The sequence below is a fragment of the Dendrobates tinctorius genome, unplaced genomic scaffold (assembly GCF_039654945.1).
Source record: "Dendrobates tinctorius isolate UK_male_01 unplaced genomic scaffold, ASM3965494v1 ptg000069l, whole genome shotgun sequence".
Lineage (NCBI taxonomy): Eukaryota > Metazoa > Chordata > Amphibia > Anura > Dendrobatidae > Dendrobates > Dendrobates tinctorius.
Window position 1 is genome coordinate 25332873 of NW_027361737.1, and position 13569 is coordinate 25346441.

The following is a 13569-nucleotide window of genomic DNA, read 5'->3' on the forward strand; positions in this document are numbered from 1 at the left end:
CCTGAGCCCACTCCATAGACTTATAATAATTTTATTTTTATAGTGCCAACATATTCCGCAGCACTTTACATTTTAGAGGGGACTTGTACAGTACAGACAATAAAGACATTACAGAATAATACATAACAAAAGGAGTGAATGGGTTAGGCCGATTTCACATTTACATTTCAGGGCGCAGCGACGGCCTGCGCACGGCCGCCGCTAATCCCCGCGCCCCCTATCTTTATCACTGGGGACGCAGGCCGTGCGCAGTATGCGTATGGTGGCGCATGCGTCCTTTTGACGGTGCGCCGACCAGCGCCAAACGCAATCTCTTACAATTTGCGCTCGGCGCACTGTCAAAAGGACGCATGCGCCGCCAAACGCATACTGCGCACGGCCTGCGTCCCCAGTGATAAAGATAGGGGACGCAGGACGCATGCAGCGTCATACGCCGATAGGCGGAGCTACCAGCGGAGGCATGGCAGGGGGCGTGGCTTAGCGGCAGCCGTGCGCAGGCCGTCGATGCGCCCTGAAGCGTAAATGTGAAACCAGCCTTAAGGGGGAGGCTTCTTTAGAATAGTTAGGTTTGGAAGTGTGCACATTTCTTAGCAGCAGCTATAGATTGCCATGTTAAAAAATCGTCATGTCGCAAAACTACTGCAAAATGCAGCATTTTTTGCAGTTTTGCAGCAGTCGCCGCAAAAAAAACAAAGAAAAAAAAAATTACTGCTTTGGTATGTGCGAGGGACCCTACATGACGATCATTGATGGCAAGCTGCTTAACAGTACAAGATTTAAAAAACAGCATGAAGGCTGCCACCTAGTGGCTATATTATATGTCACCACACTAGCTGTATCAAGTGAAAACTGTGCCAGACCCAGTGCCCATAGAATACACAATTGCCTCTTCCATGGCGCCCTACTGACCTATATGTGTGTGCAGCACAGCCTCCATGCCAGTCTGTATGATCAGCAACGGTGAATCCAGGTATGTAGAATCAATGATTTGATCGCTTTTATGAGGACGGATGGGGTCAGTGCTAGGAGGCCAGAACTGGGTCACTGAACGCCTGGTTTTTAATCAGAAGTAAACATCATGATCCTCATACAAGGGTCCCATAATCCACATGTGACCACCTTGGGTATATCATCTCACCAATGGTGGACACATACAGAAGCAGGCCCCTATGCAAGAATATATGGGCCCTTTGTGGTCCAGTAGCTTTGTCTATGATGGAAGTTGCTAGTTGCTTTGGAGGTGGTAGTGGGCTCCTTACCTCTTTGGCAACTGGTTGCACCAAGGATCTGTCCGCTCCTTCATCTCACCACTTTCACAATTATATTCTCAATCTGTGGCGTTTTCATCCCCCATTCATTCTCCCATCGCTTTTCCTTTTCCATACTTGAGATATAACAAAACATCTCATACAGAAATCTACAGATATTTCTTATACAAATTATCTTTTCATGGAGAAAGGACATGAACTTTAGTCCTACCTATAGGAATTAGCAATCCTAAAAGCAGAGGCGTAGCTAGGGGTTCATCTCGGGGGGGCAAAAAAAATCTGAGTTAGCCCCAAACCGGTAACCCTGATTACAACTCAGGTGGCACACTCTAGTTGGGAGTATAGGAGAACCTCAGCAGATGACCGTGCTGTAACTGAAAAAATAAAAAAAATCTCTATACAAGAAACAATACTGATATTACCACCATATGGTGACCTCATAGTGGTAGATGACAGTCCTGCAGAATGTACAAGAGTTTACTACACAGTTACAGATGATAACTTACAGGTCATGTTCTGATAATCGTTCACTTTTACATCTTACTCAGACCAACACGACGACTTCTCCAGCCAGGACTCGTCTGCAGAGATTACAACAAAGACATTTGACTTCTCACATTTCCAGCCCAGTACCCATCTATCTCATAACGTACACAAACTACTCAACCCAATACTGAGCCGCTGCTGCCTTGTGTCCCTACCATAGAACCAGCTGTGTGGTACAAAAGCAGGGATCCTCATGCTGCCCCACATAATAATGCCACCATTGTGCCCTTTACATAGCAGAATGTCTCTTGTGCCCTCACAGCAATTCCCACACTGTATATAGGCCCCCATACTGTATGATGGCCCCCACAGTAGCCTTTAAACTGTACGTATAATGACCCCCGCATTAGCTCATCTGCTGTGTAATGGCCCCCAAAATAACTATCACGCTGTATACTGGCCCTGCATTAGCTCCCATACTGTAATGACCCCTGCATTATCTCTTATGCTGTACACTGGCCTCGCATTAGCTCATCCGCTGTATAATGACCCCTGAATTAGCTCTACACTGTATACTGGCCCCCACTGTAGCTCCCATTCCTTTGATTCTGGTCTCTGTCGATCACTGTCTGTGGGCTACAACTTGCACAGCTTTGATATACACTGCTCAAAAAATAAAGGGAACACTAAAATACCACATCCTACGTTATAGGGTTCCCTTTATTTTTTTTTTGAGCAGTATGTATGACAGACCTAAATAGAAGAAAATAGAAACAGCCAGTGTGCGTATAGAGGCCAGCGTATAGGAATATCTCCCTTAATGTAGCCAGGTAACCCTAAAAGAAAAATAATTACTTACCGGTAATTTGATTTTCCAGAGCCATGACAGCACCGCAGACATGAGATGGTATCCGCCCCTGGAAACCTGTAGCAGAGACATAAGGGGCGGCACCTCTCTCAGTTTGTTTCAGAGTATGCAAAGGTAACTGCCTTATTAGTTTACATACATGTTATATAACAATGTCACTAATATCCACCTTCTTTCCTTTATCTATCTATCTATCTATCTATATATATTATCTCTCTTCACAAATTTACATATCCAGATGCACCAGAAAATTTAAAGTTGTACCACACAAACATCACCAAGATAGGGCAGGAACAATGCAGTGCTGTCATGGCTCTGGAAAATCAAATTACCTGTAAGGGTGGTTTCACATTAGCGTTTCAGGGCGCAGCGATGGCCTGCGCACAGCTGCTGCTAAGCTCCGCCCCCTGTGGTAGCTCCACCTACCAGCACATGACGCTGCATGCGTCCCCTATCTTTATCACTGGGGACACAGGCCGTGCGCTGTATGCGTTTGACGGCGCATGCGTCCTTTTGATGGTTCACCCACCAGCGCCAAACACAACCGGTTGCAATTTGGTTGCGCTCGACGCACCGTCAAAAGGACACATGCACCGCCAAACGCATACTGCGCACAGCCTGCGTCCCCAGTGATAAAGATAGGGGACGCATGCAGAATCATGTGCCGGTAGGCGGAGCTACCGAGGAGGCACGGCTCAGCAGCGGCCGTCGCTGCGCCCTGAAGCACTAATGTGACACCACCCTAAGCGATCATCATTTTTTCCCCTTCCCCATGACAGCACCGCAGACATGAGAGGAAAGATAGAATAGACTCCTAGGGTGGGACAACAGCAGACACTTTTCTCCCAAAGGCCAGATTTGAGGGCCCTAGGTCTAGCCTGTAGTGTTGGAAGAAAGTGGATGGTGAGGACCATACTGCTGCCTTACAAATCTGTTAAACAAAAGCATCTGCCCTTTCAGCCCAGGACGTGGCTATGGCTCTCGTAGAGTGAGCCGTTACACCCAGTGGGGGAGTCTGACCTAAGAGTAAGCCAGTGTCATACCCATACGTAGTCATCGTGCAATCATTGACTTTCTTACCCCTGTTTGTCCCCTGGAAGGAGACAAAAAGGGCTGATGACTGTCGCCATGACTTTGAGGCTTCTATATATTGAAGCAGGCAACGTCTGACATCTAGGCAGTGGAAGGTTCTCTCTCCCTGGGATTTAGGGTTTGGACAAAATGAGGGCAAAATTATCTCCTGCTCCCTGTGGAATTTGGAATTCACCTTCGGTAGGAAGGTTAGATCAGTTTTTATGATCACTCCATCATCCAAAAAGGTGGTATATGGGGGATTTACAGATATCGCCTGCAGCTCGCAGACACGTCGAGCTGAAGTCAGGGCCACCAGGAGTACTGTTTTTAAAGTTAGTGCCTTTACCGACATGGAAGCAGTAGGCTCAAATGGAGACGATGTCAGTGCCCTTAACACTAATTTTAGATCCCAGGGAGCTACCTAAGGCTAGTTTCACATTAGCGTTTACGGCCGCAGCGTCGGGCTGCGCACGGCCGCCGCTAAGCCCTGCCCCGTCTCCGCCGGTAGCTCCGCCTACGGACGCATGACGCTGCATGCATCCCCCATCTTTAGCACTGGGGACGCAGGCCATGTGCAGTATGCGTTTGGCGGTGCATGCGTCCTTTTGACGCTGCGCCGAGCGCACCAAATTGCAACCGGTTGCGTTTGGCACTGGTCGGCGCAGCATCAAAAGGACGGATGCGCCGCCAAACGCATACTGCGCATGGCCTGTGCCCCCAGTGCTAAAGATAGGGGACGCAGGACGCATGCAGTGTCTTGCGTCTGTAGGCGGAGCTACCGGCAGAGGCGCGGCAGGGCTTAGCGGCGGCCGTGCGCAGCCCAACGCTGCGGCCGTAAACGCTAATGTGAAACTAGCCTTAGTTGGTAATTGAAGGCCTGGATGTAAAGGAGGCCCGAATGAACCTATAGATCCATGGGTGGTCAGCCAATTTTTGATCAAACAACGCACTCAGGGCAGATACCTGCACCTTTAAGGTGCTTGTGGGCAGTCCTTTTTCTAGTCCTTTATGGAGGAATTCTAGGATCTCTTTTATTGGTACTTTCTGGGCTGTCCCAGCCCATTGTCGGCCCGTGAACTGTAAGAATTTTTCCCAAATTTTTTGGTTTTTACGTGTAGTTACCTCCTTCCTGCTAGCGTGCAGGGTAGTTACTAACGGAACTGAGAAACCCTTTGCTAGAAGGAGTCCCCTCTCAAGTTCCATGCAGTGAGGTGCAGCCTGTGAACTCGGGGATGTTCTACTGGGCCCTGGTATAGCAGGTTTGGGGTATCTGGGAGGATCCATGGGTCCGAGATAGACATGCCTCTGAGCCATGTGAACCATGCCCTTTTCGGCCAGAAGGGCGCTACCAGGATTACTCGATCCTTGTTCGATCCTTTAAGACTACTGGAATCAATGGAAACTTTGACAGTGTTGTCGGTTAATATTGTGACTTACCCCCCTTGCACTTCTTGTTTTACTAGGAGAAGGGCTCGCCTTACAGCCACCAGTTCTTTTAGATTTGAGGATACATCCCTCATTATGGGTTCCCACTGGCCCTGTAGGGTTCGTTTCTCTATGTGTGCTCCCCAACCACTCGGACTTGTATCCGTGGTTGGTACCACCATGTTTTGAGTAGTCCAGGGCACCGATCTGTTTAAATTTTCGGTGCTCAGCCACCATTTTAAGGACTCCTGCACCTGAGGTGAGAGAATGATCTCCTGATTTAAACTGTAAGGCCCTCGCCCCTGCTCGGATAGGATCTGCCACTGTAGTTCTCTCATGTGGGCTTGTGCCCACCGGCCCGCTTGGATTGTTGCTGTCAAAGTGCCCAGGAGCGACATTGCCCCTCATTGATATGGCTCGACCGGATTGCATCTGTTGTATTTTTTGTTGGATAGCCCCAACTTTCCTTTCTGGAAGAATGCATTGCTGCTTTAATGAGTCCAACTGAATGCCAAGGAATTCTTGTGACTGAACTGGAGTTAATGTGGACTTTTTTAGATTGATCATCCTGCCTAACCTGGTCAATATTTCCAGAACCTCCGTGACTGCATTCTCGCAACTTTGCTTGCTGTTTGCTATGACGAGGAAATTTAAATAGAGTACCAACAGAACGTTTTCCTTTCTTTAAAGGGCGCTACTTCCCCGATGATTTTTGTAGATATATGAGGGGCTACTGATACCCCGAAGGGTAGTCACTGATACTGGAGATGAGTGGGGACTTGAGCGATCTCTACAACCAATCTTAGATATTGCTGATATTCCCCCCCATATTGGCACATGGTAATAGGCATCGGTAAGATCTATTACTGCCATGTAGCAGCCCGGGTCGAGTAGCTTCACTGCTAATCCCAAGGTCTCCATTTTGAATTATTCCTGTTCCGATGTATTGGTTCAGGGCTTTGAGATTGAATATTGTTCTTAGTGACCCATCTGGTTTTGAGGTGAGGAACAGTGCTGTATAACCCCCTTCCCTACTTGATGATACGGTACTTTTATTAGTACCTCTTTTTGTATGAGGAGTTGAATCTCTTTTCAGCATGGCCTGAATTCAAAAGGGCGCATGCACGGGCGGCACCTTGGACAGAATCTTCTGCGGCAGCCAGGAATCCCACTGCCTTTTGTAGGGAAGTTATTGCTTCCAGCTTTGTCTCCCTTGGGCATTTATTTATTTGCTCGCTTAATTCGTCCAACCACTTGACCATGGCACGTGCTGTACAAGTGGCGGCTACCCCTGGTTTAAACGACCATGCCGATGCCTCCCAAGCAGATTTTAGAAATGCATCAGCTTTCTTGTCAAGGGGATCTTTTAAGGCGCCCCCCCCCCCCCACCCCCCACTTAACGCATACCTCCTCATCAAACGGGTATTTACATTTGAGCACCTGGGGTATGGACATCTTTGTTGGGTTTTTTCCATTCCCTCTTAATTAGATTTAACAGGTTATCATGAAAGGGAAAAACCTTCCGTTTTTTTCCTCTCAAGATTACTAAACATAGCATCTTGAATTGACTTTGGCTCTTTATGTGTTTCAAGTCCCATTGTGGACCTTACAAGTTTCAGTAACTTCCCAATGTCCTCGGATAGAAAATAAGGACAACCCTTTTCCTCGTCCGAAGAGTCTAGGTCTGAGTCCGAGGGCCCTCTCTCCTTGTTCTTCCTCAGACTATGTCGGTAGTTATTTCTGTAGGAGGAAGAGGAGGAGGTGGGGGTGAAGCTGGGGTTACATCGGACTAAGTGTAGTCTGCTCCTTCAACTCATCTTTGGCTGTTGTCTTTATTTGATCCCGCATCATAGTTTTAATGCTCTGGAGTAGGGATGGTGACTCTTCGGCCACTGTCTTTTTAATGCATGAGCGACAGTCGCTTCTCATAAGTTTTGGCTAGGGCCTTTTTGCATAATGCAGACTCCTTATTCTTTTGTTTTGATGTGGCCTTTCCCTAAGAGAGACAACATAGGGTAGTCGTTAGTATAATGTGTTGCCTTGCAAAGGCACTCACCTGGACCCTCTGGGTACCCCGGTAGCCTGTGGTTCTTCCTCCTGTGCATGCATCTCGCCTTCAGGAACCATCTGAAGCCTTTTGCCGCCCGGCTGCTGGTCTGGCTCTGCTGCCCTGGAGCCTACTATGCAGCCTCTCAGGGATCGGTGGCACCTTGTGCCTTACTTTTTTTATGGAGGAGCGGTGCGCGCCTCTGGGACCGCTCCCTCCCGGAAGTGCCCAGTACACCACTCCCCTGGCGTGCGACGTCACTTCCGGTGCGACCCGGAAGTCGTCCCCACTCAGTCAGCGCCAGCGTCGTGGTGGCCATACCTCCCCCGGCCCAACCTCCCACAGGTGCGGCCGCTGGGGAGTCTCGTGAGGAGGAGCACCGCTGCAGCGCCCACCGAGCCGGGCTGACAGGCGCACGCCACGCTGCCCTTCACTCCCCGCAGACCTCGGCCTCCTGGCCGGCTATCAGAGGGGGATCCCTCCGGAGGTATGAACTCTGCCCCAGGCATCTGCCTGTGGGAAACAGGAAACCAAACAGATGAGAGAGGTACCGCCCCCCTTCTTATGTCTCCGCTACAGGTTTCCTGGGGGGGTGGATACCATGTCTCATCTGTGGTGCTGTCATGGGGGAAGGGAAAATACTGTTGTCTGGACAAGACCCCAAAGAGGGGACCGGAGAGAAAGAGGGAGTTAGAGAGGGAGGTAAAATTACTAGTGTAGAGAAGAGACTGTGCCCGCTTGTACGTCTTCTCTTTTATTGCCTTTTCTGCCCTGGGGGGGGGGGGGTTGTCCAGACTGAGAATACATTCAGGCGTCTATAGGTGATCTATACGCACCTACTGGCCATTTGTATTTTCTTCTATTTGACTATCATATATTCATCCTCAACTTTGTGGGGATTATTTTTTTAATAAAAATTATATACTATAATTGGGTTTTCATGCTTGCCACCCTGTATTTACAATGTGAGATGATAGGTCCCTCACCCCAGCTACAGGACCAAGTCACAGGGCGTGCGTGTGTGTGTGTAAATAAATAAAGTCATATACTCTTATCTGTGCGGTCCCGCAGCCTGGGCAGTGCATGATACTGTCTACTCGTGTCAGTCCCTCTGAGGCACAATGAGATTTTAGGAAGCTGATTTGCATTGACAGACACCCTCTGAGCTGTTTAAAAGTTTAAGTTTAAGGGGGGGGGGGTGTATGCTCCTGTCTACACAACAGACAGTGGTAGTGCAGGGAGATCATGTCTCCCTGCACTACGGTGGAGCTTAACTGCATCGGTGAGCTGCACACACCGAAATAGTTAACAGTGGCAGGAGCTCTGGGTGGGCCCCCTCAGAGCAAGGGGCCCGGGGCGACTGCACCCTCTGCCCCCTGGTAGCTACGATACTGCCTAAGAGTCAATATCAACCCTTTAACGAGCCTTGTCACATGGCTTGGGATAAAAGCCAAGCCAGAATCTCAATTTGCAGACACCGTTTTGGTGTATTGCCACTCAGTGCAAAGTATGAGATTTGATTGTATGAGAGGTTCTGGACTGAGTACTAAGGGGTAACTTTCCCCCCTTGTGAATGTGACAAGACACACCAACCCTTGAATGTCAGAGTGAGGAGACTTAAGCATGCTCCTTGGAGAAATTAAATATGCAAATTGCCTCTTCAGAGACGAAGAGGACTAGAACTCTAGTGCCAGCTATTCCAAGAAGTGACTACAAATTGAGATTCTAGTTTGGCTTTTATTCGAAGTCATATGACAAGGCTCGTTAGAGGGTCGATATTGAATTAAGATCGCTACTTCCTAAAGGTGGTGCTACAGTTCAAGTCCTCTTCCTCTCTGAAGTGGTATTTTGCACAATTCCTTAGAGGAACACTGCATGACCTACAAGTCTCCTTACACCAATATGCCAGGCTTTTCCTTCTCCACAAGATTAAAAAAAAAAAAAAAAAAAATTTTTACCCCTTAGGTCCTAGGTATTTAGTTAACAGATGTTTGCTGTGATTATCAGTGGGGATTACATTATCCAGTGTTGGCCAATTTGGAATCTTCCAGGTGTATTAAGAATACAGCGAGATCCATTGACACTATAGAGAGTATAAAACCTATATAAAATTTATATGACAGGTGTCCCTCGGGTAAATGCCTGCACCATCAGCTCTTCAGAATTTCCCAGGTATAAGGATCATTCCTGGAGCTATAGAAGAGAAGCCTCATATTGTAACAGGAAAGTGAAGACATCACCTGATGGTCAGTAGACAGATGCTGGTTTTCTGCATCCATCTATGGTAAGGTTATAGAAAGATAGTGATCATTAGGTGACAAATCCACAATTCGAGAAAAAAAAAAAAAAAAAAAAAAACTATTAAACATATATAAATCCAATTTCAGTAAGGGGCATTTCTTATGTAGATCAGGAGGATCTCACCTCCCAGGATATACATGTACAATGCAATGAATATGAACTCCACTATTGCTATAAAATGTAAGATACTTTTTGTTTGAGAAAACACTGCCTACCAACCATGTCAAAGTGTACCTTGGATGGTCCCCAACCCTCCATGTACCAAGCCAGGCCTCATCTGAATTGGTGAGGGAGAGAAAGACATGCGTACATACTAGCTAGCAACCAACACCTTGTCAGGGATGTGTAGATAAGGTTGTGAGCCCCTCCACTAAACTGGAGATGTGCTACCAAGTTCTGCAATAAAACAATGTATGTAGTATTGTATCTTAGCCACATTTAAGTGAATATGGATAAACTGCAATACCAGATACAGCAGATGGACTCTATTAGTGCTGTTCCTGGAAACAAAACAGACCCTTTTCTAATCCTGGTCATCCCTTTTAAATTACTGTGCAAATCAAGTCATAAGATCCAGCTGTTTAGTGACATGTCTGCTGGTCCTTTATTGCAAGAGAAACCACTCGCCAAGATATTCCAGCAGTACGGAAAGGAACAGATATTCCCACAGGTTCTAGAAAATACAAGGTAATACACCACAACATAATACATATTCAACAAAATAAAAACCGCTTTTACATTTTTACTCAGAATTGAGGACAAAATGGGTGGGATTTAAAACTAATAGACTCCCTGTATGCCTTAGGGAAAATGCACGTTACTCTGCAAATAATGTAAAATCTTCCCTTGCAGTCCTATGCAACACCACAAATAACACGATGCCTCAGAGTACAGATAATGTAGTAGGCGTTACTTGCAGTCCCATGTAACACCACAGAGAATACAACTTTTTGGTAGTCATGTATAGGTGTTGTAAGTGTCTGGAGAGGACAGAATTTACATAGATGTATAGCACATCTACACAGTCATCACACCTAGGAGCCTATATTTCTGCCCCACCAAATATAAAGCTTTAATGCTCCCAACATGAATACATCTGGCATAATCCTTAAGTAGCGACATCTGCCAAGTTAATTGCTACCTCTATACATCATAGTCAATATGACTACAACAGAAACAAGAGAATCAGCAATACAGCACAAGAACCACCATCAGTAGTACACGATTACAGCAGACTCATCAGTATATTACGGTCATCCGAACTAACATTACAGACATCAGAACTAACAGTACATGAATACAGAACCATAATAAGTACTTAAAGCTAGAACCAGAAATTTAGTGAGTGAATACAGGACTATCAGAGGAATACAACCGAACCATAAGTACATGAGAACATAAAAGCCAGCCTAGGTACAGAACCAGAACCAACATCAGTACATAAATGCCACACCAAAACCAGCATCAGTAAAGGAACCCAAGAACCAACAATAGTATGTGCATACATCAACAACCAAAGTCAGTACATGACTATAGCAAAACAACCACCACGTACTATTAATTCTTCTGGTATTGTATTGGTGTACAGATTATGGTTCTGGTGCTGTAATCATGTACCAATTTTCATTCTGGTGATCTATTCATGCATTGATAGCTCTGATGCAGTATTAACCCCTTTATGACCTTTGACGTATCCATACATCGGGGTCGGCTGGTACTTACAGACCTTGGACATATGGATAGCTCATGGCAATTTTGAGCTCACAGAGGCTTTGCGTGTGCTGATTTTGACAGCTGACACCCGAAACTCCGTGCAGGAGCAGTCCTTGCACCGCTCCCGGCACTTTAACCTCTAGCGATCACAGCATTTAGCAGGCATGCAAAGGGAGGGAGCCCCCTCTGCACTCAGATTGGCGTCCCAACAACGTCATCATGGGGGCCCAATCATTGTCATGGTGACCGATGGTGTCATGACGACATCTGGGTCACTAGGCACTAGCATGTTTGTTAGATCATGCGCAGTGTATAAGCATTATAACAATCAGAAAGTGATAGGGACTTCACAAAAATAAAAAAAAAAAAAAAAATACGAAGTACCCATTTGGTATCGCCATGTTCAGAATGGCACGGCTTATAGAATAGTCCCACCAGTGAACTCCCTTCGAGCCCAGGATTGTGCCTAAACATTTAGCATTAAATTGGCATTTCAGTAGCAGGCCACTACAACTGTAGTTTGCATTTTTTATTCAGCAACATCCATTGCCGTTTCTCAAAAACTCCCATGGACTCAAAATAGTCACTACACCTATATTCCCAAAATGGGAATAATTTCCAAAATGGTGTCACTTGAAGGGGGATTCTGCTCTTCTAGCACTTAAGAGCCCTGTATATGGAGTCAGGATACTATTCCAGAAAATCTGTTCCCCAGGAGGCATATAGCATTCAGTCCCTCCGAAGTCTTGCTGAATGGCTAAGCAGCACTGTACAGCAACATATGGGATATTTCTACATTCACCAGAAAATGTGGGACAAATTTATGCCATTTTGGCCCATTTCCCCTTGATAGAAGAATCTGGAGCTAAAGTTAAATTTTGGTGGTAAAAAATGTAATTTTTTCTTCACAGCCCAATGGTATAAAATTATGTGACACCTGTGGCAACATTATCATTGCACTCCTAGATGAATTGAAAGGGTGCAGTTTGTAAAATGGGGGGGGGGGTCACTTATTTTTAGGGGCCATTTTTTCCTGTTACCCTCGTGAAAATAAAAAAAAAAAAAAAAAAGGGCAAAAAGTCATCTTTTTCACAGCTCTTTGTTATAAACTGCTGTGAAGCACCTGGGTGTTCGAGGTGCTCACCACACATCTAGATCCATTCCTTGAGGGGGTCTACTCTCCAAAGTTGGGTCACATGTGTATAGGGGGGGGGGGGGGTTTCCACTGTTAGGCACATCAGGGGCTCTCCCAACACATGTCATCTGCTAAATTATTCCATCAAATTTTGCATTTAAAAAGTCAAATGGCACGCCTTTCCTTCCGGGCACCCAAACAGTAGTTTTCCCCCCACACGTGTGGGTTATCAGCATACTCAGAAGAAATTGCACAAATCGTATGGTGCAAGTTCTCCTGTTACCCTTGTGAAAATGCTAAAAAACAAAATGGTTTTGATATTGTAAACAAATAGATAGTCCCGTAAGATAATGGCCTCTATCATCCCCATCTTCCCTTCCAATTTTACCCCCTTCCCTTTTTACCCAACCCTCCCTGAATTTCCCTCCCCATATGAAAGACACTTAAATAAAGAATTTATAAATATAAAAAAAAAAAAAAAAAAAAAATTGTGCTGATGTAAAATAGACATGTGGGAAATGTTATTTATTTATCCACCATTTTATGTAACAACCCTGATTTAAGGGCATAAAAATTAAGTTTGAAAACTGCAACATTTTTGCCAAATTTCCATTTTTCCCCCCAGAAGTTACCACCATAATGAAGTGCAATAAGTTATGAAAAAAATAAAAAATAAAAATAAAGTCTCAGAATCAGTGGGATCTGTTGGAGCGTTCCAGAGTTATTACCTCAAAGGGTCAGAATAGTAAAATTTAGCCTGGTCATGACGGTGGAAACAGGCTTGGGGAGTAAAGGGTTTAATGTACCGATTATGGTACTGTATTCCTCTATACTGTATATAGATCCTGTTAACTGATCAAATCAAATACAAGATGTATTTCCATTACAGATTAAATACTTGAAATTTTAGGACCTACCCATCTTGTGAGCTGTTACACAATGACAGGTGCACTTCAGGGGTTTTCCATTTAAAACTAACAATCATTTATCCATCTTCAACAGGCTCTCCACTTTATGGGGCAACTGGAGGGGGGAAGCTGAGTGCATCATTTGGCAGCTCCATAAAGAATGAATGCAGACGCAGCTTCATTTTTGTGATGGCGCCTTTGTGTTATATGCATGTATTGATGAGCGCTCTGGTGCTGTATTTATGTACCGATTATGGTTCTCGATTGGCAACCCTATACAGATTGAGTGGAGAGGTTATTAAACATGGATAAGTGTTCACTTGTCTTCAATGAATAACCCATTT

At 45.6% G+C, this 13569-nt stretch overlaps 1 long non-coding RNA gene across 1 annotated transcript in view; it reads right to left on the reverse strand.

The window, feature by feature from the left end:
- Positions 1-2682, reverse strand: part of LOC141095297 (uncharacterized) — a 45314-nt gene extending 42632 nt beyond the window's left edge. The window contains exons 1-2 of the long non-coding RNA XR_012233352.1: positions 2614-2682; positions 1775-1849 (exon numbers count right to left, since the gene is read on the reverse strand). This is a non-coding gene — a long non-coding RNA (uncharacterized lncRNA). The remainder of the gene's footprint in view (positions 1-1774; positions 1850-2613) is intronic.
- Between the last annotated feature and the right edge of the window lie 10887 nt (positions 2683-13569).